The sequence below is a fragment of the Rhinopithecus bieti genome, unplaced genomic scaffold, assembly GCF_001698545.2.
Source record: "Rhinopithecus bieti isolate Rb0 unplaced genomic scaffold, ASM169854v2 scaffold_51907, whole genome shotgun sequence".
Classification (NCBI taxonomy): Eukaryota; Metazoa; Chordata; class Mammalia; order Primates; family Cercopithecidae; genus Rhinopithecus; species Rhinopithecus bieti.
Genome location: NW_016820817.1, coordinates 997,348 through 1,023,065, shown reverse-complemented (window position 1 = coordinate 1,023,065; position 25,718 = coordinate 997,348). Strand labels below are relative to the sequence as shown.

Below are 25,718 nucleotides of genomic sequence, written 5' to 3'. Positions count from 1 at the left end.
CCGGGTTTCACCATTTTTCTCAGGCTGTTATCGAACTCCTTTACTCCTGGTCTCGATCCACCCTCCTCGGCCTCCCAAAGTGCTAGGAGAACAGACATGAGCTACCACACCTGACCGTGTATTCCTTAAATATATTTTTATGAACTGACAAAGTGAAGTGCTCCTGTAATATGTTCAATATTTAGTGAAACTATATAACCATGGCATTAAAATTATCTTAATCCACAAAAAAAGGTACGAATAAATAACTAAAATAATTTGGCTTTCATACAAGCATTTCTTTAATATGTATGTTTTAGAATTAATAGAGTATCTGTACTACCAAATGTGCTGGTATTTTAAGCCCCTGAGCTGTCATAAATTTTTAGAATACATTGGGAAGGCATAGACCAAGCCTGTCTGCTCATAATTGGGCTCAGAGCAAAACCCCTCAGGTAATATCTTTCAAAATATTTCTGTTCACAGTCCCTGTGGCATTTGATGAGTCAATTTGAGTTGTGGCTCCCACAGATTTCAAGACCATAAAGAAAGAAGCATACATCTATATATTTATTTAATCATTATTCAGGCAAGAACAAATCACCCTTCTCAATTCTCTGTAAAGGACTTTTATTTTTTATATTATGGAAGATTTCGTTCAAAGTAGACTATAACAAAGCCTATCGGAGGCATTTTCATCTCTTCTTATAGTATCAAATATAGAATGAATTAAGTATGAACTGAATCAATTATATTTTTTGGTTCAGTGATATAGAAAAGCATTGCTTTAAAAAAAAAAAAAGTAATTCCTATAGAAAGCTTTCACTCTTTGTGAAAGATGCATAGGTTTGGAGTTCCCAGTTCTTCTCCCCATGGCATAATACTGGACAGGTCACTTCTGTATCTCACTGGACTTCCTGAAAAACAGCTGCCATATCTAAAAAGCTATTACAAATAATGCTTATTTATTTAGCATTTATTACGCACTAGCCTCTGTGCCTTACATTAGATCCTTTAATTAAGCGATTACCTTCCATTAGATCCTTTAATTCTCAATTTTAACATATAAAATGTGTACAAATAAATGGGATATTGTAAATTACTAAACAAGGACAAGATTTGTAATATAATAATATGGAAAAATGGACATTTTAGGACTATAATCCAAAGTACTTGATAGGGCAGTCTACCCTTGGAAAATCTGCTGACCTTAAATATCAAATGTTCTTTTTTCACATTTAGCATGTTCTGTGCCCTTGTGCATGATATGCAGTTATTCTGCACTTAGTAAAACAATGTTACTGTTCTTGAACTATTTCACAATTTATAGAGAGGATTATATTATCTGTTAACTAATTTCGCCATGAATGGGTGTAGTAGGCAGAATAATTTCATCACCTTAAAAATGACGACCTCCAAATCCAGAACCTGTGATTATGTTAGGTTCCATGGCAAAGTGGAATTAAGGTTTTAGATAGAATTAAGGTGGTTAATCAACTGACTTTGAGATACTGTGATTAATGTGGATTATCCAGGTGAGCCCAATGAAATCATAAGTGTCCTTAAATGGGAATCTGTGAGGCTGAAGAATCAGAATTAGAGAGAGGGCATCTTGAGAGAAAGATTTGATCGGCCCTTCCTGGCTTTGCTGACATTGTGATTTTAGCCTAGTGAGGCCTATTTCAGACATGTGACTTCCAAAACTATGAGATTAATAAATATGTGTTGTTTTAAACCACTGAATTTTTCGTAATTTGTTAGATGAGCAATAGGAAGCCGATACAACGTTGTTCTCCAGTATATCATTTATGTTTGAATTAGACATTATGCAGTAAGAATAGATAAATTATTAAATATATTACAAAATATGGTGTCTTAAACTAACCTAACGATTATATTTATTATATGTTTTCCTTAAAAGAACAATAATATAATATTGTGGAGATTATAACCTATAGAGATAAAACCCATGCTAAAGCCAGTACAAAACATAGAGGAAAATAAAATTGCACTGTTGGGGACAATGTTATTTATAAGTACACTATAATACGTTCAATATGCACTTCGCAAACCCAAGAACAGTGGTTCTCCAACTCCATGGTCTCAGAAATACTTTGCATCTTTAAAAATTAGCATGTGCCTGAAAGCCCTTTTGTTCAGCTGGGTAATATCTCTTAATATTTACCTAATTAAAAATTAAAACTTGGAAACTTTTAAACACAAGCAGAGACTCCATTAGCTGTCAGGGCAATGAGATCATCGCACACCATGTAGACCGTGGAAAAACTATTGTACACTCATAAGAGAAAATGAATTTTAAAAGACAAAACCTCAAGTGTCATTACAAAATATTTTAACTCCTTGAACCCATAAAAGGATACAAAGGACCTCCAGGGACCCCAACATGATACTTCCCAGCATCAATAAACTTTAAAATAATCATATTTACAAACCAAACTGGTATAACTATTAATAAAGAAGATAAAACGGAATACTAAGTATTCAAATAACTCAAGAAAGGGTAGGAAAAAACTTTTATGAAACAAATACAAAAAAAGTAAGATAATAGATTTCAAGCCAAGCATATTGATATACTAAAAACAAATAGTCAAAAGACTCCAGTTAAAAGGCAGACATGGTTGGGCGCAGTGGCCCATGCCTGTAATCCTAGCACTTTGGGAGGCTGAGGTGGGTGGATCACGAAGTCCGGGGATGAGACCATCCTGGCTAACACGGTGAAACCCCATCTGTACTAAGAATACATAAAGTTAGCCAGGCATGGTGGCACGCGCCTATAGTCCCAGCTACTCGGGAGGCTGAGGCAGGAGAATACCTTGAACCTGGGAGGCAGAGGTTGCAGTGAGCCGAGATCGCGCCACTGCACTACAGCCTGGGTGACAGAGCGAGGCTCCATCTCAAAAAAAAAAAAAAAAAAAAAAAGGCAGACATTGGGAGAAGCACTTCTGATACTGGTGGAGGCTCCTGACTAGGAGTTGTCCAGGTTCTTGTTGTGTTGAAAAAAGAATTGAAGAAAATGCACAAACAAAGCAATGAAAGACTAAAACAACAAAAACACAGATTTACTGAAGTGAAAGTACACTCTATTGCGTGGGAGCAGGCTTGAGCAAGCAGCTTAAGAGCCCTGGTTGCAAATCTTCTGGGGTTTAAATACCCTTTAGAGGTTTCCTATAGGTTACACCCTATGTAAATGAAGACTTGGCTCATGATCAATCAGACAGTGAAGTGAAGGCTCAGCTTCTGACCAATCAGAGGCTGAAGTGAAGTTACACCCTATTGCAAATGAAGACTTGGCCTGTGACCAATCAGAAGCTGAAGACTCCCTGTCTCCAAATCCTATTCTCCTGCCTCACTTCCTAAATGGTGAAGTTAGAACTTTGCCTCGGTAAATCCAATCCTCCATAAAACAACAGGAAAACGGGGGAAAAAAGGTCTTTATAAACTTTTGCAGAAATCCTAAATTAACCAAAGTCTTGCAAAGGCTACTGTATATTTAAGAAAATGGCTGAATCTCAGTAAGAATAGTAAGCTTTGTAACTTTTTAACTTGCCCTATACTCCATCCATCTCTCCCAAGCTCCATGGCATACTTGAAAATCAGCAGACTCACAACCATGGTACTTGTAAAAATCAGCAGTGTACCAGTCACTAGAGGGGACAGAGCAGTTTTGGAATTAATAACAACAAAGCTGCATCCCCAGAGATCTGTCACTAGTTGACCTGTCAGGCAGGTCTCTGATAAAACTAGATTCATAGGACATGTCTTTACTTGACCTCAGAATCTACAGTGGCAATTGCTTAACATTGCAGCTGCCTGAGACAGAGATCCCTTTTGGAGTAAACAAGAGACTGGTCCAAAAACTGAAAAAGAGTCCAAGTGCGGTGACTCACACCTATAATCCCAGCACTTTGGAAGGACAAGATGGGATGATTGCTTGAGCGCAGGAGTTCAAGACCAGCCTGGGCAACAGAGTGAGACTTTATCTCTATTAAAAAAAATAAAATTAGCTGGGCATGGGGGCATGTGCCTGTAGTCCCAGCTACTCGGGAGCCTAAGGCTTCTTGAGCCCAGGTGATCAAAGCTGCAGAGAGCTAGGACTGCACCACTGCACTCTATCCTGGGCAACAGAGCAAGACCCTGTCTCAAAAAAATAATAATAAGTTTAAAAAAAAACTGAAAAGGAAAATTAGGGAAATGAGATATACACAGGAGACTTGCTTTGAAAAGCTCTGTCATATTCTTGGAGCTGTAAAAGGCCACATGCATATGCAGAATTGTGTACATGCACAGGTACAATCTGCAGAGACCCTAATCTCTCATTTTTGTTTGACCCTGAGGATCTGAGAAAGCAGGAAGTTAAAATGAAAGCAGAGTTTTTTTTTTTTTTTTTTTTTTTTTTTTTTTTTTGAGACGGAGTCTGGCTCTGTCGCCCAGGCTGGAGTGCAGTGGCCGGATCTCAGCTCACTGCAAGCTCCGCCTCCCGGGTTTACGCCATTCTCCTGCCTCAGCCTCCCGAGTAGCTGGGACTACAGGCGCCCACCACCTCGCCCGGCTAGTTTTTTTTCTATTTTTTTTAGTAGAGACGGGGTTTCAACGTGTTAGCCAGGATGGTCTCGATCTCCTGACCTCGTGATCCACCCGTCTCGGCCTCCCAAAGTGCTGGGATTACAGGCTTGAGCCACCGCGCCCAGCCGGAAAGCAGAGTTTTTAACTGATGGAGAATTGAAATTACGCCCCAACATATACATAAAGCCCTGGCAAAGGGAGAGAGATATATTGGTTCAAGGCATTTAAAAAGAAGTCTTGACCCACACATCACCTGATAACTAGCTAATGAAGCAGAAATTTCATAAATATAGACTTTAGATAATTATCACAGCAAAGTCATAACCGAAGAGCAACAGTAAACAATGGAGAGGGAAGAATATGAGTTACCATATTAACAGTACCATGAAAATGTACACTTGTCAACAAAAAAATTGTCAGGTGAAGAAATCAGGAAAGTGTGGATTGTAAACAAGGGGAAAAAGCAATCAATAGAAACTGCCCCTGAGGAAGCCCAGATATTAGACTTGCTATACAAAGGCTTTAAATCACCCATTGTAAATACATTCAAAGAACTAAAAGAAATGATGTTTCAAGAATTAAAGAAACTTTCCCCCCACTTCCTGGCTGCCTAAGGATTGACTGCCATCACAAACAAAACAGTAACTATTTCAACGAGGAAGTTCATGACCTATCAACTACTTCAGAGAAAACAAATGGGCATCAATGTCCTTCACCCTGGGAAGGCAACAGTACCTAAGACAGAAATTTGGGGGAAGCTAGTCAAAATGTACAATACCACACTGGATGTCATCTTTGAATTTGGATTCAGAACCTATTTTAGTGGTGGCAAGACAACTGGCTTTGGCATGATTTATAATTTCTTGGATTATGCAAAGAAAAATGAACTCAAACATAGACTTGCAAGACATGGCCTGTATGAGAAGAAGAAGACCTTAAGAAAAACAGCAAAAGAAATGCAAGAACAGAATGAAGAAAGTCAGGGGGACTGCAAAGGCCAATGTTGGTGCCAGCAAAAAGTGAGCCAGAGCAGGAGTATAGATTCTGCAATGACTAATGACTTTATCTGTGCTGACTGCATAGAGTTTTCACAAAAGGACTAATAAACTGAAAAAAAATTAAGAATTAAAGAAAAATATGAAAACAATGTTTCTCACCCCAAAAAATATTAAGATAAATATTATTTAAAAACACAAAAACCAAAAAAATTATTGAAATGTACAAAATCTGAAATAAAAAATTCATGAGAAAGGCTCAAAAGCAGATTAGAACTAGAAGAAAAAAATCAGTAAATTGCGGATATGTCAAATGAGATTATATAGTGTGAGAAACAGAAAAAATAATTAGGAAAAAGTTAACTTCATTTAGCCAGGGATGCAAGTATGGTTCAACATACATGAGTCAATAAATGTGATATATAACATTAACAGAACCAAAGGAAAAAAACCATATTACATTTCAATAGATACTAAAAAAGCATGTGATAAAATTCAACATCCCTTCCTTCACGAAAAAAAACCCAACAAACTGGGTATAGAAAAAACATACCCCAAAACGATAAAGGCCATATATGACCAACCTGCAGCTAACATCATACTAAATGGGGAAAAATTGAAAGCCTTTCATCTACAATCTGGAAAAAGACAAGGATGTCCACTTTCACTACTCCTATTCAACATAGTACTGGAAACCCTAGCCAGAGCAGTTACACAACAGAAAGAAAGACAAGGCATCCAAATTGGAAAGGAAAAAGTCAAATTATACTTGTTCGCAGAACCGTGATCTTATATTTAGGAACATATAAGATCAAATACAGTAAAGTTGCAAGATACAAAATCAACAGACAAAAAATCAGTAGCATTTATATATGCAGTGAACAATCTGAAAAAGAAATCAAGAAAACAATCGCATTCACAATAGTTGCCAAACAAAACGAAACAAAATCTAAGAATAAATTTAAGCAAAGAAGTAAAAAAGTCTACAAAGAAAACTGTAAAACACTGGTGAAAGAAATTCAAGAGCACACCAAAAAATGAAAAGATATTCCATGCTAATGAATTAAAAGAATTAATATTGTCAAAATATCCATACTACCCAAAGTGATCTATAGATTCAATGCAATTCCCGTTAAAATACCAGTGACATTTTTTACAGAAATAGAAGAAAATTGTATGAAACCACAAAAAGATCCTTAATACTCAAAGCAATCTTGAACTTTCAAAGAAAAGAAAGAAAACCAAAGAAAGAAACCGAAGAAAGAAAACCAAAGCTGGAGGCATCCCACTGTCTGACTTCAAAATATACTATTAATACAAAATATACTATTAATACAAAATATAATATTAACACAAAGCTATAGTAGCAAAAACAGCATGGTACTAAAATAAAAACAGATATGGTACTAACATAAAAACAGACAAATAGACTGATGGAACAGAATAGAGAAGCCAGAAATAATCCACATATCTACAGTGAACTCATTTTCAACAAAGGTGCCAAAAACATACATTGGGAAAAGGACATTATCTTCAGTAAAAGGTGCTAGGAAGACTGGATAACCACATGCAAATTGAAACCAGAGTCCAATCTCTGACCATATACAAAGTCAAATCAAAATGGATTAAAGAATTAAATGTAAGACATGAAACTACTAGAAGAAAACACTGGGGAACGCTTCAGAACACTGATCTGGACAAGATTTTTTTTATTTTATTTTATTTTTTTTTGAGACAGAGTCTTGCTCTGTTGCCCAGGCTGCAGTGCAGTGGCATGATCTCGGCTCACTGCAACCTCTGCCTCCCAGGTTCAAGCAATTCTCCTGCCTCAGCCTCCTATGTACCTGGGATTCCAGGCATGCACCACCACGCCCAGCTAATTTTTGTATTTTTTGGTAGAGACGGGGTTTCACCATGTTGGCCAGGCTGGTCTCAAACTCTGGACCTCATGATCCACCCACCTCAGCCTTCCAAAGTGCTGGGATTACAGGCATGAGCCACTGTGCCCAGCTGGGCCAAGAGTTTTTGGATAAGACCCCTGAAACACGGGCAACAAAAGCAAAAACAGACAAATTGGATTATATCAAGCTAAAAAACTTCTGCATAGCAAAGGAAACAATCAAGAGTGAAGAGTCAACTTGAGGAATGGGAAAAAATATTTGCAAACTATTCATCTGATAAGGGATTAATAACCAGAATATATAAGGAACTTAATAGCAAAAAAGCAAATACAATCCAATTTAAAAATGAACAAATTATTTGATAGGCATCTCTCAAAAGAATACATGCAACTGATCAACTCCACTAATCATTGAAGAAATGTAAATCAGAATCACAGTGAGATATTATCTCACCCCAGTTAGAATGGCTATTTTCAAAACGACAAAAGATAACTGTTGGTAAAGATGCGGAGAAAGGAAACTTATACACTGCTGAGGGAAATGTAAATTAGTACAGCCATTACGAAAAAAGTATGGTGGCTCCTCAAAAAAAACTAAAAATAGTACTACCATCTGATCCACCAATCTTGCTGCTGGGTATATTTGCAAAAGAAAGAAAATCAGTATGTTGAGGAGATATCTGCACTCCCACATTTATTGCAGCACTATTCACAATAGTCGAAATATGAAATCAATCTAAGTGTCCATCAGTGGATGAATGGATAAAAAAGGGGTGGTGTGTATAAACAATCAAGTAGTATTCAGCCATAAAAAAAATGAAATCCTATCATTTGACACAACATGAATAGAATTGGAGGACATTATAATAAATAAAATAAGCCAGGCACAGAAAGACAAGTATCACTTGTTCTCACTCACATGTAAGAGCTAAACAAACAAAAATTAATCTCACAGAGGTAGAGAGTAGAATGGCAGTTACAAGGGTCTGAGAAGCATAGAAAAGAGGAAAATGGCTGGGCATGGTGGCTCAATTGCCTATAATCCCAGCACTTTGGGAGGCCGAGGTGGGCAGATCACGAGGTCAGGAGATCGAGACCATCCTGGCTAACACAGTGAAACCCCGTCTCTCCTAAAAATACAAAAAATTAGCCGGGCGTGGTGGAGGGTACCTGTACTCCCAGCTACTCGGGAGGCTGAGGCAGGAGAATGGTGTGAACCCAGGAGGCAGTGCTTGCAGTGAGCCAAGATCGCGCCACTGCACTCCAGCCGTGGCGACAGAGCAAGACTCCATCTCAAAAAAAAAAAAAAGAAAAAGAAAGGAAAATGAAGAGAAGTTGGCTAACAAGTACAAAATTACAGAGAGAAGGAATACATTCCAGTGTTCTACAACACAGTAGTGTAAATACATTTAACAATAGTTTATTGTATATTTCAAAGTAGCTAGAAGAGATTTGGAATGTTCCCAACACAAGAAATGATCAATGCTTGAGGTGATAAATATCCCAGTTACCCAGATGTGATCATTATACATTGTATGCATGTGTCAAAATACCATATGTAACCCAGAAATACGGGCAATCATTATGTATCCATTTTTAAAAATTAACTTTATTTAGAACCTTAGAGACCTGCAGGACACCATCAAGCCCACCAACATACACATTATAGGAGTTCCAGAAGAAAAAAGAAAAGAAAAAGAAAGATTATTTGAATAAATAATTCCCATTATTTCTAAATGTGATTTTTAAAAATTAAACTGTGTATTCAAGAAGCGCAACAAATTCCAAGTAAAATAAACCCAAAAGAGATCCATGCCTAAACGTATCATGGTCAAACTGTTGAAAGACAAAGAAATAGCCTTCAAAGCAGGAAAATAGCTCATTACATACAAAAGATTTTTTTTTTTTTCTTTTTTTTTTTCAGAGTTTCACTCTGTCGCCCAAGCTGGAGTGCAGTGGTGCCATCTCGGCTCACTGGAAGCTCCACCTCCTGGGTTCACGCCATTCTCCTGCCTCAGCCTCCAGAGTAGCTTGGACTACAGGTGCCCACCACCAAGCCCGGCTAATTTTTTTTTTTTTTGTATTTTTAGTAGAGACGCGGGTTTCCCACCGTTTACCCTAGATGCGTCTTGATCATCCGACCTGTCGTGGATCCACCCGCCTCGGCCCCAAAGTGCGTGGATTACACAGAGCTCACTGCGCCCGGCCAGGATTCTAATAAGATTAACAACGACTTCTCATCCAAAATCTCACGAGGACAGAGCACAAAACTGCACACTTTCCAATGTTTGGGTTAATGCTGAAGATCACCCAGGAACAGTTATTCAAAATTTAGCTTTTAAATGTCTGCTATTCCGCATGTATAGAGCACTGCAGTTGAGCAGTCACGTAGCTAAGGGACATTTTAAGGGACTAGGGATGCTTCTTCTACCCTGCATAAGAGGAATCAGATAGATACACATATAATGTAATATATTATGGATATATAGACATTATGTATGTGGGTGTATATCAAACCACAACAAAATGGTACTTGCGGCAGGAATAGTCTAGAGACAGGGAAGCCTTTACTCCTTAGCTTCCAATTTGTCGCAGCCCAAGCTTCATTTCGCATAGGCTAACTTCACTTCAGCCTCGACTGGCCAGGGCCAGGTTATCACTTCAGCCTCCCGATTGGGTGAGGGCCAATTTCTTTGCGTAAGGTACACTGTCATTTCAGATCCGACTGGTCCCATGTGCCAAGGTTTCTTACCTAGGTGAGGCGGGCGCGGGGCTCAACCTGGTAATCCCAGCACTTTGGAGGCCGAGACGGGTGATCACGAGGTCAGAGATCGCAACCATCCGGCTAACACCAGTGAAACCCGTCTCTACCTAAAAAAAATACAAAAATCTAGCGGGCGCACGTGCGGCGCCTGGAGTCCCCAGCTACTCGGAGGCTTGAGCAGGAGAACTGGCGTAAACCGGAGGCGGAGATGCAGTGAGCTGAGATCCGGCCACTGCACTCCAGCGGCGACAGAGCGAGACTCTGTCTCAAAAAAAAAAAAAAAAAAAAAAAAAAAGATATCCTAATTGTCAATTTTGTTTTGTTACAATTGCTTTTGGCATCTTCGTCATGAAATCTTTGCCCCATTCCTATGTCCAGAATGGTATTTCCTAGGTTATCTGCCAGAATGTTTAAGGTTTTAGGTTTTACATTTAAGTCTTTAATTGATTTTGAGTTGATTTTTGTAAGTGGTGTAAGATAGAGGGCCAGTTTCAATTTTCTCCATATGGCTAGGCAGTTATCCCAGCAACATTTATTGACTAGGGACTCTTTTTTTTCCCCATTGTTTGTTTTTGTCAGCTTTGTCAAAGACCAAATGGTTGTATGTGTGTGGGATTATTTCTGAGCTCTCTATTCTGTTCCATTGGTTTATGTGTCTGTTTTTGTACCAGTACCATGCTGTTTTGGTTACTGTGGCCCTTCAGTATAGTTTGAAATTGGATAATGTGATAACTCTAGCTTTCTTCTTGTTGCTTACAATTGGCTTGGCTATTTGAGTTCCTTTTTGGTTCCATCTGGGTTTTTAAATAGTGGAGTTTTTTCTTTTCTTTTTTTCTTTTTTTCAGAAACAGGGTTTCACCGTGTTGCCTAGGCAGGCTCTCAAACTCCTGAGCTCAAGCAACCCACTGGCCTTGGCCTCCCAAAGTGCTGGAATTACAGGTGTGAGCCACCATCTGTTTTCTAATTCTGTGAAGAATGTCACTGGTAGTTTGAAAGAAATAGCAATGAATCCTCTAAATTGCTTTGGCAGTATGGCCATTTTCACAGTATTGATTCTTCTAATCCATAAGCACAAAATGTTTTTCCATTTGTTTGTGTCATGTCTGATTTGGGTAGTGTTTTTTAATTCTCACTGTAGAGGTCTCTTACCTCCCTGGTTAGCTGTATTCCTAGGCATTTTATTCTTTTTGTGGCAATTGTAACTGAGATTGCATTTCTGATCTGGCTGTCAGCTGAGATGTTGTTGGGAGGAATGCTACTGATTTTTCTGTTGATTTTGTATCCTGAAACTTTGCTGAAGTCGTTTATCAGATCAAGTAGCTTTTGGGCAGAGACTATTGGGTTTTCTAGATATAGAATCATGTGGCCGGGCGCGGTGGCTCGTGCCTGTAATCCCAGCACTTAGAGAGGCCAAGGCAGGCAGATCACGAGGTTAGGAGTTCAAGACCAGTCTGGCCAACATAGTGAAACCCCGAATCTACTAAAAACACAAAAATTAGCTGGGCATGATGGTGCACACCTGTAGTCCCAGCTACTCGGGAAGCTGAGGCAGGAGAATCACTTGAAACCAGGAGGCAGAGGTTGAAGCGAGCCGAGATTGTGCCCCTGCACTCCACCCTGGGCAACAGAGCGAGACTCCATCTCAAAAAGGAAAAAAAAAAAATCACGTCATCTACAAACAAGAGTAGTCTGACTTCCTCTCTTCCTATTTGGATGCCTAGTATTTCTTTCTCTTATCTGATTGCACTGGTCAGGACTTCTAATATTGTGTTGAACAGGAGTGGTGAGATAGGGCATCCTTGTCTTTTGCTGGTTTTCAGGGGGAAATATTTCCAGCTTTTGCCCATTCAGTTCACTGTGTCTCAAGATGGCTATTGTTTTTAAGTATGTTCCTTTACTACCTACCTTATTGAGGATTTTTGACATAAAGGAATAATGAATTTTATAGAAAGCCTTTTCTGCATCTATTCATCATGTGATATTTGTTTTTAATTCTTTTTTATTTTTATTTTATTTTATTTTTTGAGACATAGTGTTGCTCTTATTGCCCAGGCTGGAGTGCAATGGCACAATCTCAGCTCACTGCAACCTCCACCTCCCGGGTTCAAGCAATTCTCCTACCTCAGCCTCCCAAGAGCTGGGATTACAGGTGTCTGCCACCATACCCAGCTACTTTTTGTATTTTTAGAAGAGACGGGGTTTCACCATGTTGGCCAGGCTGGTCTTGAACTCCTGACCTTAGGTAATCCATCTGCCTCAGCCTCCCAAAGTGCTGGGGTTACAGGCATAAGCCACCACGCCTGGACTGTTTTTCTTTTTCTGTGATTCATCAAATTTATCAATTTGCATATGTTGAACCAACCTTGCATCCCAGGGATTAAGCCTAATTCATTGTGGTGGATTAGTTTTTTGATGTGTTGTTGGATTTGGTTTGCTAGTGTTCTGTTAAGGATATTTTCATGAATTTTCATCAAGGATATTGGCCTGAAGTTTGTTTTTTTTGTTGTTTTGTTTTGTTTTGTCGTGTCTCTGCCAGGTTTTCTATTCAGGATAATGCTGGCCTCATAGAGTGAGTTGGGGAGGAGTCCTTCCTCCTCAAGGTTTTGGAATAGTTTCAGCAGTAAAGGCACCAGCTCTTCATTATACATTAGGTAGAATCTGGCTGTGAATCCTTCTGATCTTGGGCTTTTTTGTTATTGTTGATAGGCTTTTTATAACTGATTCAATTTTGGAACTCATTATTGATCTGTTCAGGGATTCAATTTTTTACTGGTCCATTCTTGGAAGGTTGTATGTGTCCAGGAATTTATCCATTTCTTCTAAGTTTTCTAGTTTGTGTGTTTACAGGTGTTCACAGTAGTGTCTGATGCTCTTTGTATTTCTGTAGGATGAGTGGTAATGTCCCCTTTGTCATTTCTAATTGTGTTGATTTGGATCTTCCCTCTTGTTTTCTTTATTAGTCTACCCAGCAGTCTATTGATCTTACTAATTTTTTCAAACAGCCAATTCCTGGATTCATTGGTCTTTTCTATGGTTTTTCATATATCAATTTGCTTCAGTTCAGCTCTGACTTTGGTGATTTCTTACATTCTGCTAGCTTTGGCATTGGTTTGCTCTTGCTCCTCTAGTTCTTCTAGTTGTGATGTTAGGTTGTTAATTTGAGAGCTCTCTAACCATTTGATGTGGGCATTTAGTGCTATAAACTTCTCTCTTAACACTGACTTAGCTGTGTTCAAGAGGTTCTGATATGCTTTATCTTTGTTCTCAGTAGTTTCAAAGAATGTCTTGATTTCTGCCTCAATTGTTTAGACAAAACTCACTCAGGAGGAGGTTAATTTCCATATACTGGTATGGTTTTGATTCATTTTCTTTTTTTTCTTTTTTTTTTTTTTTGAGACGGAGTCTCGCTCTGCCGCCCAGGCTGGAGTGCAGTGGCCGGATCTCAGCTTACTGCAAGCTCCGCCTCTTGGGTTCACGCCATTCTCCTGCCTCAGCCTCCCACGTAGCTGGGACTACAGGCGCCCGCCACATCGCCCGGCTAGTTTTTTGTATTTTTTAGTAGAGACGGGGTTTCACCGTGTTAGCCAGGATGGACTCGATCTCCTGACCTCGTGATCCGCCCGTCTCGGCCTCCCAAAGTGCTGGGATTACAGGCTTGAGCCACCGCGCCCAGCCTGTTTCATTTTCTTAGTATTAATTTTTATTTTTATTGTGCTGTGGTCCAAGAGTGTGACTGGGATGATTTCACTTTTTTTGAATTTGCTGAGTATTATTTTACGTACAATTGTGTGATCAATTTTAGAGTATGTCCCGTATAACAATGAGAAGAATGTATATTCTGTTGTTTTGGGGTGGAGAGTTCTATAGTCGTCTATTAGGTCCATTTGGTCAAGTGTTCACTTCAGGTCCTCAATATCTTTCTTAATTTTCTGACTCAATGATCTAATACTGTCAGTGGGGTGTTGAAGTCTCCCAACATTCTTGTGTGGATATCTAAGTCTCTTTGTAGGTCTCCAAGAACTTGCTTAATGAATCTGGTCACTCCTGTGTTGGATGCGTATATATTTAGGGTAGTTAGGTCTTCTTGCTGAATTGAATGCTTTACCATTATGTAATGTCTTTGTCTTCTTTGATATGTTTGGTTTAAAGTCTATTTTGTCTGAAATTATGGTTGCAACTCCTGCTTTTTTCATGATTTCCATTTGCTTAGTAGGGTTTCTCCATCCTTTTATTTTGAGCCAATAGGATATCATTGTGTGTGAGGAAGGTCTCTTGCAGAGAGTATACCATTGGGTCTCCCTTTTGTTTTGTTTTGTTTGTTTTGTCACCTAGGCTGGAATGCAGTGGTAAGATCTCGGCTTATTGCAGCCTTGACTTCCCAGGCTCCTACCTCAGTCCCTAAAATAGCTGGGACCACAGGCACATGCCACAATGCCCAGCTTAATTTTTCTATTTTTTTGTAGGGACAGGGTTTCACCATGTTGCCCAGACTGGTCTTGAACTCCTAAGCTCAAGCAATCTGCCCACAGGATCAAATCTGCAGACTCAATCTGCGCATATCAATACTAACCTTGAATATAAATGGGCTAAAGGCCCCAATTAAAAGGTACTTGTGTTGTTAACTGGTTATTATACAGACTTGTTTATGCCTTATAGTGTCACTGGTCTGTGTACTTAAGTGCATTTTCATAGTGGCTGGTAATGGTCATTCCTTTCAATATTTGGTGTTCCTTTCAGGGCTTCTTGTAAGGCAGGTCTGGTGGTAACAAGTTCCCTCAGCATCTACTTGAATGAAAAGGGTCTTATTTCTCCTTCACTTATGAAGCATAGTTTGGCAGGATACAAAATTATTGGTTTAATTTTTTTTAAAGAAGTTTGAATATAGGCCACTAATCTCTTCTGTCTTGTAGTGTGTTTCTGGTGAAAGGTCCACTGTTAGCCTAATGGGGTTCCCTTTGTAGGTGATTTGCTCCTTCTCCTTAGCTGCCTTTAACATTTTTTTCTTGTATTTCAGTCTTGGAGAATCTGATGATCATGTGTCTTGGGAATGGTCTTCTTGTGTAACAACTCATGGGGGTTCTCTGCATTTCCTGGATTTGAATGCTGCCCTCTCTAGAAAGGCTGGGGGTGTTTTCATAAATGAAATCCTAATATATGTTTTCCAAGCTGCAAGCAAGTTTGCTTTCTCCTCATCTCTTTCAGGGATGCCAGTCAGTCATAGATTTGGTCTCACTACACAAACATGGATTTCTTAGAGGTTTTGTTCATTCTCTTTTACTCTTTTTCCTTTATTTTTATCTGAGTGAATTATTTTAGAGAACCAGTCTTTGAGCTCGGAGATTCTTTTTTCAGCTCGGTCTATTCTGCTGTTAGTACTTCCAATTGCATTATGCAATTCTTATCGTCTTTCAGCTCTATCAGATCAGTTTGGTTCTTTTTCATAATAACTATTTCATCTATGAGCACTTGCATCATTTTATTGTGATTCTTAGCTTCCTTAAAATGGGTTTTGACATTTTCCTGAATCTCAAGTATCTTATTGTTTAATATAACATCTCCAAATTGATACTGACGTAATTGATTTTTAGTTTTTCTTCTTTTCTAATGTGTGCACTTAATGCTATCATTTTCTTCCTGATCACTGCTTTGGCTGCATCACACAAGTTTTAATACATTATATTTTTGTTATGACCCAGTTCAAAATATTTTCTAAATTCCACTGTGAATTCTTCTTTGACCCTTGGTTATTTCAAAATACATTAACAAATTTTCAAATACATTTTGAAAATGTTGTGGGCTGGGCATGGTGACTCATGTCTGTAATCACTTTGGGAGGCCAAGACAGGAGGATTGCTTGGGCCCATGAGCATTTTGCTTTTTCAACTAACTGGGCATGGTGGCATGTGCCTGTGGTCCCAACTACTTGGGAGGGCGAGGTGGGAGGATTACTTACGCCCAAAAGTTCAAGGCTATGGTGAGAGCTGACTGTACCACTGCACTCCAGCCTGGGTGGCAGAGCAAGACCCTGTCTCAAAAATAAATGTTACGAAACAATTTCTAGTTATGGTGCTGGTAACTGATTCCTGGCTTAACTGCACTAGGGGAAGGGATGCAAAAATTCGATATGCATTTATTCCTTTACAATTTGCAAAACTTCCCTTATGGTCTACCATATATCCAATTTTTGTAAATGTTCCACATTTGCTCAAAATGTATGTTTAGTCCACAGTTGTTTGTTTGGTATGTGTGTGAGATAGAGAGACAGACAGAAAGTGAAAGAGATGCCAAGTTTATTAGTTGGGTTGTTTAAATTTTCTATATGGTTTTAATTTTTTGTCTGCTTATTTTATCAATTACCAAAAAAAAAAAAAAAAAAAAAACCTTCATTAAAATATCCTACAACAATGACTGGTACTAGGTACAAATTAGGAATTGTTAGGTATCCCTGTAAACTAAACCTTTTATCATTACAAAATGTCCTTCAGTATCTCTTGCTATGCATCTTGATCCGACGTCTACTTTGTTATACTAACTTTCTTTGTTTAGTGTTTGCATGATGTATCTTTTTCATCATTTTACTTTCAACTTTTCTTTACTCTTTAATGTTGTTTGTTTTGGTTTGTTTGAGACGGAATCTTGCTCTGTCACCCAGGCTTGTGGAGCTGCCCAAGGCCTTGGGAGCCCACCCCTTGTATCAGCATGCCTTGCATGTCAGACATGGAGTCAAAGGAGATTATTTCAGAGCTTTAAGATTCAGTGACTGCCCTGCTGGGTTTCAGACTTCCATGGAGACTGTAGCCCCTTTATATCAGCCAATTCTCCCATTTGGAATGAGAGCATTTACCCAATGCCTGTATACCCACTGTATCTTGGAAGTAACTAAATTGTTTTTTATTTTACAGGCTTGTAAGTGGAAGGGACTTGCCTTGTCTCATATGAGACTTTGGACTTGGACTTTTGAGTTCATGCTGGAATGAATTAAGACTTTGAGGAACCATTGGGAAGGCATGATTGTGTTCTGAAACATGAGAAGGACATGAGGGTTAAGGGGTGCTGGGGTGGAATGATATGGTTTGGCTCTGCGTCCCCAACTAAATCTCATATTGATTTGTAATTCCCACTTTCAGAGGAGGGACCTGGTTGGAGGTGACTGGATCATGGGGGCGGATTTCCCCCTTGCTGTTCTTGTGATAAGGAGTGAGTTCTCATGAGATCTGATGGTTTAAAAATGTGGCACTTCCCCTTTCTCTCTCTCTCTCCTGTCATCAAGTGAATATGTGCATGCTTCCCCCTTTGCCTTCTGTTGTGACTGTAAGTTTCCCAAGGCCTCACCTAGTCTTGCCTCCTCTGTAGCCTGAAAAACTGTGAGTCAATCAAACCTCTTTTCATTATAAACTACCCAGTCCCAGGTAGCTCTTTATAGCAACGTGAAAATGGACTAATATACTTGATTAGTGGTATTACTAGGTATTTTATTCTTTTTATAGCAATTGTGAATGGGATTGCATTCCTGATTTGGCTCTCAGCCTGACTGTTGAAAGCTGGAGGCATCATGCTACCCAACTTCAACCTATACCACAGAGCTACAGTAACCAAAATAGCATAGTACTGGTACAAAAACAGACACATGGACCAATAAAACAGAATCGAGAGCCCAGAAATAAGCTGCATACCTAACATCCGTCTGGTCTTCAACAGCTGACAAAAATAAACAATGGGGAAAGAAATATCCGTTCAATAAACACATCTGACAAAAGTCAAATATCCAGCATCTACAAGGAACTTAAACAAATTTACAAGGAAAAAACAACCCCATTAAAAAGTGGGCAAAGGACATGAACAGACACTTTTCAAAAGGAAACATACACACAGCCAACAAGAATATAAAAAAAGTTCACCATCACTGATCACTAGAGAAATGGAAACCAAAACCACAATGAGATCCCATCTCACACCAGTGAGAATGACTATGGTGAAAATGTCAAAAATAACAGGTGCTGGTGAGGCTGTGGAGAAAAAGGAGAGCTTATACACTGTTGGTGGGAATAGAAATTAGTTCAACCATTGTGGAAAGTAATGTGGCAATTCATCAAAGAGCTCAGAACAGAGCCATCGTTAGACCCGGCAATCCCATGAATGGCTATATACCTAAAGGAATATAAATCATAAAGACATGTACACATATATATTCATAGCAGCAGAAGTTACAATAGAAATGACAGGGAATCAACCTAAATGCCCATCAATGACAGATAGGATAAAGTTAATGTGAAACATATACACCATGAAATACTATGCAGTCATAAAAAAGGATGAGATTATGCCCTTTGCAGCAACGAAGCCAAATACCACATGTTCTCACTTATAAGTGGAAACTAAATGATGAGAACACATACACACATAGAGGGGAATGACACTGGAGCCTACCAGAGGGTAAAGGGTGGGAGCAGGCAGAAGATCTGGAAAAATAACTAATGAGTACTAGGCTTAATACCTGGGTGATGAAATAACCTTACAACAAACCCCCCATGACTTGAGTTTACCTATTTAACAAACCTGCACATGTATCCCTGAACTTAAAATAAAAGTTAAAAAAAACTCATTCCATTATAGAGAATATAAATATTAATATAGCAATCTTTAAATCCACTATAACACTGTTTGCTATTATCCAAGTCTCTTATTGTTCCTTTATCTTTCTTCTCATGTGTTCTTTAGATTATTTTATTATTTATGATTATACAGTCTTATATGATTCTTTTTTTTTTTTCCTTTTGAGATGGAATCTCCATCTGTCACCCAGGTTGGAATGCAGTGGCGCAATCTCAGCTCACTGCAACCTCCGCCTCTCGGGTTCAAGCGATTCTCCTGCCTCAGCCTAAGTAACTGGGATTACAATCATGAACCACCATGCCCGGCTACTTTTTTGTATGTTTAGTAGAGACGGGGTTTCACCATGTTGGTCAGGCTGGTGTTGAACTCCTGACCTTGTGATCCGCCCACCTCAGCCTCCCTAAGTACTGGGATTACAGGCGTGAGCTACCATGTCTTTTTTTTTTTTTTTTTTTTGAGACAGAGTCTTGCTGACATGCCCAGGCTGGAGTGCAATGGCGCGATCTCAGCTCACTGCAAACTCTGCCTCCTGGGTTCAAGTGATTCTCCTGTCTCAGCCTCCTGAGTAGTCGGGACTATAGGCGTGCACCACCGCACCTGGCTAATTTTTGTATTTTTAGTAGAGATGTGGTGTGACCATATTGGCCAGGCTGGTCTCAAACTCCTCACCTCAAGTGACCCGCCCACCTTGGCCTCCCAAAGTGCTGGGATTACAAGTGTGAGCCACCACACTGAGCCAACATTCTTACATGATTCTCTTAGTGGTCTTCCCAGAGATTACAACATGCCTTCTGGACCACTTGAGTTGAATATAAGTTAGAAGTTTTACTACTTACTGTGATAATGAAAGGAAGTTAGAACACTTAATTCCATTTGCCCCCTTACCAAAGTTACATATTATTTTGTCACAAATGTTAATACTCATAAGCCCAGCCCATAAGAGTTTATTTAACGTTTATTTGAATTTGTGCATATACATTATCCTTAATGCTCTTCATTTCTTCTTGCATCTCTAAACTTTGATCATTTTCTTCTGTCCAAAGAACATTCTTTTGTATTTCCTTTCTTGAGTGTCTGTCAGTGACTGGTTTCTGTTTTGAAAATACCTTAATTCTGCCCTGTAATTTGGAACATTTTCCACTAAATACAGAATATCATGTTTGCATTTATTTCATTTTAGCAAGATGAAGATAGATTCCCATTGTAACCGCCTGGATATCATCTGACAGTCCTATTGTGGCTCCTTTTTTGGTAATATGTCTATTTTTTTCCTTTGGGTAGCGTTAAGATTTTCTCACTGTCTTTGGTTTACAGCAGATTTATTGTGGCTTTTCTAAGTGTGAATTTTATTCTGCTTGGTGGCAACAGTTTTTCCTGAATCTGTTGCTTTATTCTTTTGTCAGTTTTGAAAAAATTCTAAACCAAGTATCCTTTTATGTTGTTTCTACTCTATTTTAAAATCTCTATTCTTCTGGTACCCCAACTATACATACATTAGATTTGTCAACATATCCAATATGTTTCATTTATTTTTTTCAGTGTTCTTTATCATTTTATCTGTGGTTGCTTTGATATAGACTTTTTTTTAACTATCATCTAGTTCTTCACTTCTCTCTTCAACTAGGTTGACTCATTTTAAAATCCATTCATTGAGCTCTCAATTTCCATTAATGTAGTTTTCATTTCTACAATTTCCCATGGACTGTTTATTGACACTTTTAGTCCCTGCTGAAAATCTCTATCTTGTCTTTAATCCCTTGAAGATAATTATCTTAATTGTTTTACAAATATGTATCTTATAAATTCATTATCTGAACTTTATATTCATCTCTTTCTATTGCCTATTGTTTCTCTTGTTGTTTGGTAACATGTCTTTTGTGTGAATGGTTATTTTTGATGGAGCAGAACATACTGCATATGAAAAATTGCAACAATTATTTGAGACTCTGTGTGATATTATTTTCCTGTGCAGAGGATTTACTTTTGCTTCTGGAAGGCAGCTAGTCATCCAGGGACACTAACAGTGCTTTATCCTAGTGTTTTAAAGCTTTTGGCCTCAAGAACACTTTGTGTCTTTAAAGTTATTGAAGACCGCAAGTAGTTTTTTTTCTTTTTCCTTGTGGGTTCCATCAATATTACCAAAACAGAAATTAAAAGATACTTTATTTATTTTTTTATTTTGAGACAGAGTCGTGCTCTGTCACCGCGGCTGGGGTGCAGTGGCATGATCTCCGCTCACTGCAACCTTCGCATCCCACTTTGAAGCAATTCTCCTGCCTTGGCTTCCTGAGTAGCTGGGATTACAGGTGCCTGTCACCACACCCAGCTAATTTTTGTATTTTTAGTAGAGATGGGGTTTTACCATCTTGCTCAGGTGCTCTTGAACTCCTGACTTCAAGTGATCCACCTGCCTCAGCCTCCCAAAGTGCTGAGATTACAGGTGTGAGCCACCATGCCCAACCTGATATCTTACTTACTAATTAATGAAAAAATAAACTCATTGTATATTGGCATATTTAACATATTTCTATTAAAAAACCTGTATTTTCCAAAATTTAAAAAGTGAAAAGAGTAACATTGCAAATCTCTTCAATGTCTAGCTTAATAGAATACAGCTGAATTCTCATATCTGCCTCTATATTCAAATGGCTAAAATGTTACTTTGGTTGAAATATGGGGAAAAAAATCTAGCCTCATAAAGATATATATGAGGAAAGAGAGGAGTATTATTTAAATAGCTTTTTTAGATAACTTCAGATCAATCATCCAATGATTTCAAATCACTGGATATTCCTTGATACTAGACCAACACTCAAAAAGTGGTAGTTTCTTTAAGTTAAAATGTATAACCTAGTTTCAGTGGGGTCAAGATGGCCAATTAGTAGCAACTACAGTGCTTTGCACTCATGGAGAGTATAAGGGTCAGAGAAAGCAGAAAGAAACATGAAAATGGCTCAACAGACAAAGATAGGTTTCTTTTGGAGAATAAACCAGAGACGGGCTTCTGGCCGATTTAGGTCAGGAGCATTCTCTCTTACAGACTAAGGGTATTTAAGGGTTTAAGGAGGAAGAGCTTATCACAGGCTCGGAATGTTTCTGGAAGGGAGTTTAACTCGGGGTTGGAATGTTTTTGGTCAGAGATGTCTTTATGGTTTATGGTCATGCTAACATTAGGCATTAGGCTGAGTGTTTGGGGCTGGATTTCGGCAGTTTTTTAATCAAAGGGAACTTAAAATGGTGCTGTTTGTCCAAGATGGCAATGCTCCTGCTCTGTCAGAGAGGAATGAAAGGGGTGCGTAAATACAGCATCTTCAACTGAAACATCCAGGTACTCACATTGGGACTGATCAGGGAAACAACTCGACCCACGGAGAACAGAGAAAAGCAGGGCAAGGTGACAGCCTACCCAGGAGCTACACAGAGCCAAGGGAACTCCCGGCCCCAGCCAAGGGAAGCAGTGAGTGAATGTGTGACCCCGGGAAACCACACTTCTCCCATGGATCTTTGCAACCCTTGGATGAGGAGACCTCCTCGTAAACCCACTCCACTAGGGCCTGGGGGTCCGACACACAGAGTTGTCTGGAGCTTCAGCAAAGCAACTGCTCAGGCACTCACAAAGACCCAGGAGCTTTACATATTCCAGCCCTGGGATCTCCAGCAAAAATGACTGCAACTCAGGCAAGGTAGGAGGTCAGTACATACCCCTAGAAAGAGGACTGAATCCAGGGACCCTCATTTCCACAACACTTCATAAGACTGACTGGCTTGGAATTCCAGCTAGCCACCGGCAACAGGGTAGCCCCTGCCTGAGACAGAACAGAGCCAGGGCTGAGTGGGGGCAGGGGCAGGGGGTGGGGACGGACTGCCATCTTTGCTATTGGAGATTCAACAGTTCCAGCATGCCTATGGGCTTTGGAGAGTCCAAACGGTCCCGACAAGAAAGGGATCCCCCAACACAGCACAGCTGCTTTACCAAAACATGGCCTGGCTGCTTATTTAAGCAGGACCCCATCCAATTCCTCCTCATGGCACAGGAGTTCCTAGCTAGGTCCTTCAGCCACCCCGCCCATATTCTATAGACAGCTCTGCTCTCTCCCTAGGATGGAGTGCCTGGGGGAAGGGGTGGGCCACCACCTTTGTTGTTTGAACCACACAGCTATTCCAGCCTGCCAGCTTCAGGGAGTCCAAATGGTCCAGACAGGAAGGGACCCCCCAGCACAGCACAACTGTTTTCCCAAAGTATAACCAGGCTGCTTCCTTAAGTGGAACCCCAATTCATTCCTCCTCACTGGGCAGGAGCTCACAGCTGGGGCCTCCAGCCTCCCTTGCCCATATTCTATGGACAGAGTTTTGATTTCTTCCTGGGATGGAGTGTCTGGGAGGAGGGCCAGGCTGCCACCTTTGCTGTTTGGGCAACTTGGCTACTCCAGCCTGTGAGATTTGGAGGGTCCAAGCCAACTGAGGCATAGGTGGTTCCCTAGCACAGCACGGCTGTTTTGTCAGTGTGTGGACAGACTGGTTCTTAAGTAAAACCCTGATCCATTCCCCCTCGCTGGGCAGGTCCTCCCAGCTGGGGCCTCCAGCTACCCCCAACCAGTGTTCTACAGTGAACAGAGTTCTAATGTCCCCCGGGGATGGACAGCCTGGAGGGTAAGGAGGGTCACTACCTTTGCTGCTTAGGCACCTCAGCTGATCCAGCCTGCAGTCCTTAGAGAGCCCAAACTGATCAGAGGCTGAAGGGATTACTCAGCACAACACAACTATTCTACCAAAAAGCAGCCAGACTGCTTCTTTAAATGGATCCTTGATCTCGTTCCTCCTGACTGGATGAGACCTCCCAACTGGGATCTCTAGTCACCTCCTACAGGTGCATTTGGGTGGGCAACAGGTCAGTACCCCCCTATACAATGGAGCTTCCAGAGGGAAGGGATAGGCTGCCACCTCAATGGTTTCATAGCCTTCACTGGTGATACCTCCAGGTACTGGAAAAACCAAGGTGACTAGGGTCTGGAGCAGACCACCAGTAAATTGCAGCAGCCCTACAAAAGAGGGGCCAGACTATTAAAAAAAAATAAACAAACAACAACAATACAAAAGCCCCATCCAAAAGTCAACAACCTCAAATATCAAAAGTCAATAAGCCCACAAAGATGAGAAAGAATCAGCACAAAAAAACACTTAAAACTCAAAAAGCCAGAGTGCCCTCTTTCATCCAAATGACCACAACACCTCTCCAGCAAGGGTTCTGAACTGGGCTGAGGCCGAGATGGCTGAAATGACAGAAACAGGCTTCAGAATGTGGATAAAAATGAACTTCAGTGAGCTAAAGGAGCATGTTGCAACCCAAGGCAAGGAAGCCAAGAATCATGATAAAACAATGCAAGAGCTGACAGACAAAATAGCCAGAATAGAGAGGAATATAATTGACCTGATAGAGCTGAAAAACACACTACAGGAACTTCACAATGCAATCACAAGTATTAACAGCAGAATAGACCAAGTGGAGAAAAGAATCTCAGAGCTTGAAGACTGTCCTTCTGAAATAAGACAGGTAGACAAGAATAGAGAAAAAAGAATAAAAAGCAATGAACAAAACCTCCAAGAAATATGGGCTTGTAAAGAGACCAAATCTACAACTGACTGGAGTACCTGAAAGAGATGGGAAGAATGGAATCAATATGGAAAACCTATTTTATGATATCATCCAGGAGAACTTCCCCAACCTAGCTAGACAGGCCAAAATTCAAATTCAGGAAATCCAGAGAACTCCAATAATATATTCCTTGAGAAGATCATCCCCAAGACACACAATCATCAGATTCTCCAAGGCCGAAATGAAAGAAAAAATGTTAAGGGCAGCCAGAGAGAAAAGGTGGGTCATCTACAAAGGGAAGCCCATCAGACTAACAGTGGACCTCTCTTAGCACAACTCTTACAAGCCAGAAGGGATTGGGGGCAAATATTCAACATTCTTAAAGAAAAGAAATTCCAGGCCAGGCGAGGTGCTCACACCTGTAATCCCAGCACTTTGGGAAGCTGAGGTGGGCAGACCACTTGAGGCCAGGAGTTCGAGACCAGTCTGGCCAACATGGTGAAAGCCTATCTCTACCAAAAAATACAAAAATTAGGCGGGCATGGTGGCACACTGCCTGTAACCCCAGCTACTCGGGACAATGAAGTGAGAGAATCGCTTGAACCTGGGAGGTGGAGGTTACAGTGAGCTGAGATTGCACCACTGCACTCTAGCTTGGGTGACAGAGTGAAACCCTGTCTCCAAAAAAAACTCCAGCCCAGAATTTCATATCCGACCGAACTAAGCTTTAGAAGCAATGGAGAAATAAGGAAAGGGAAAAATCGTTACCAGCCACTACAAAAACATACTGAAGTACACAGACCAGTGACATCATGAGGCAACCACACGAACAAGTCTGCAAAATAACCAGCTAGCATCATGATGACAAGGGAAAAAAAAAAAAAAAAAGAAAAAAAAAAGTCAGGGTTGCAATCCTAGTTTCTGACAAAAGAGACTTTAAAGATCAAACAAGATAAAGGAGGGCATTACATAATGATAAATGGTTCAATTCAACAAGAAGACCTAACCAGCCTAAATATATATATATATACCTAATACAAGAGCACCCAGATTCATAAAGCAAGTTCTTAGGGACCTTCAGAGACTTTATCTCCCATGCAATAATAGTGGGACAGTTTAACACCTCACTGACAATATTAGATCAGCAATACAGAAAATTTACAAAGATATTCAGTTCCAAAAAATATGGAAAAAATCCAAAATCTGAAACATTTCTGGTCCCAAGCATTTTGGATGAGGAATACTCAACCCATAGAATAAGTTTAATGCTACTGCCTTGATTTATATTAA

The 25,718-nt window shown here is 39.8% G+C and overlaps 1 pseudogene; it reads left to right on the top strand.

Annotated features, from left to right (window-relative positions):
- Positions 1-1,342: 1,342 nt before the first annotated feature.
- LOC108520536 (40S ribosomal protein S24 pseudogene) lies at positions 1,343-5,586 on the top strand (annotated as a pseudogene).
- Positions 5,587-25,718: the final 20,132 nt, after the last annotated feature.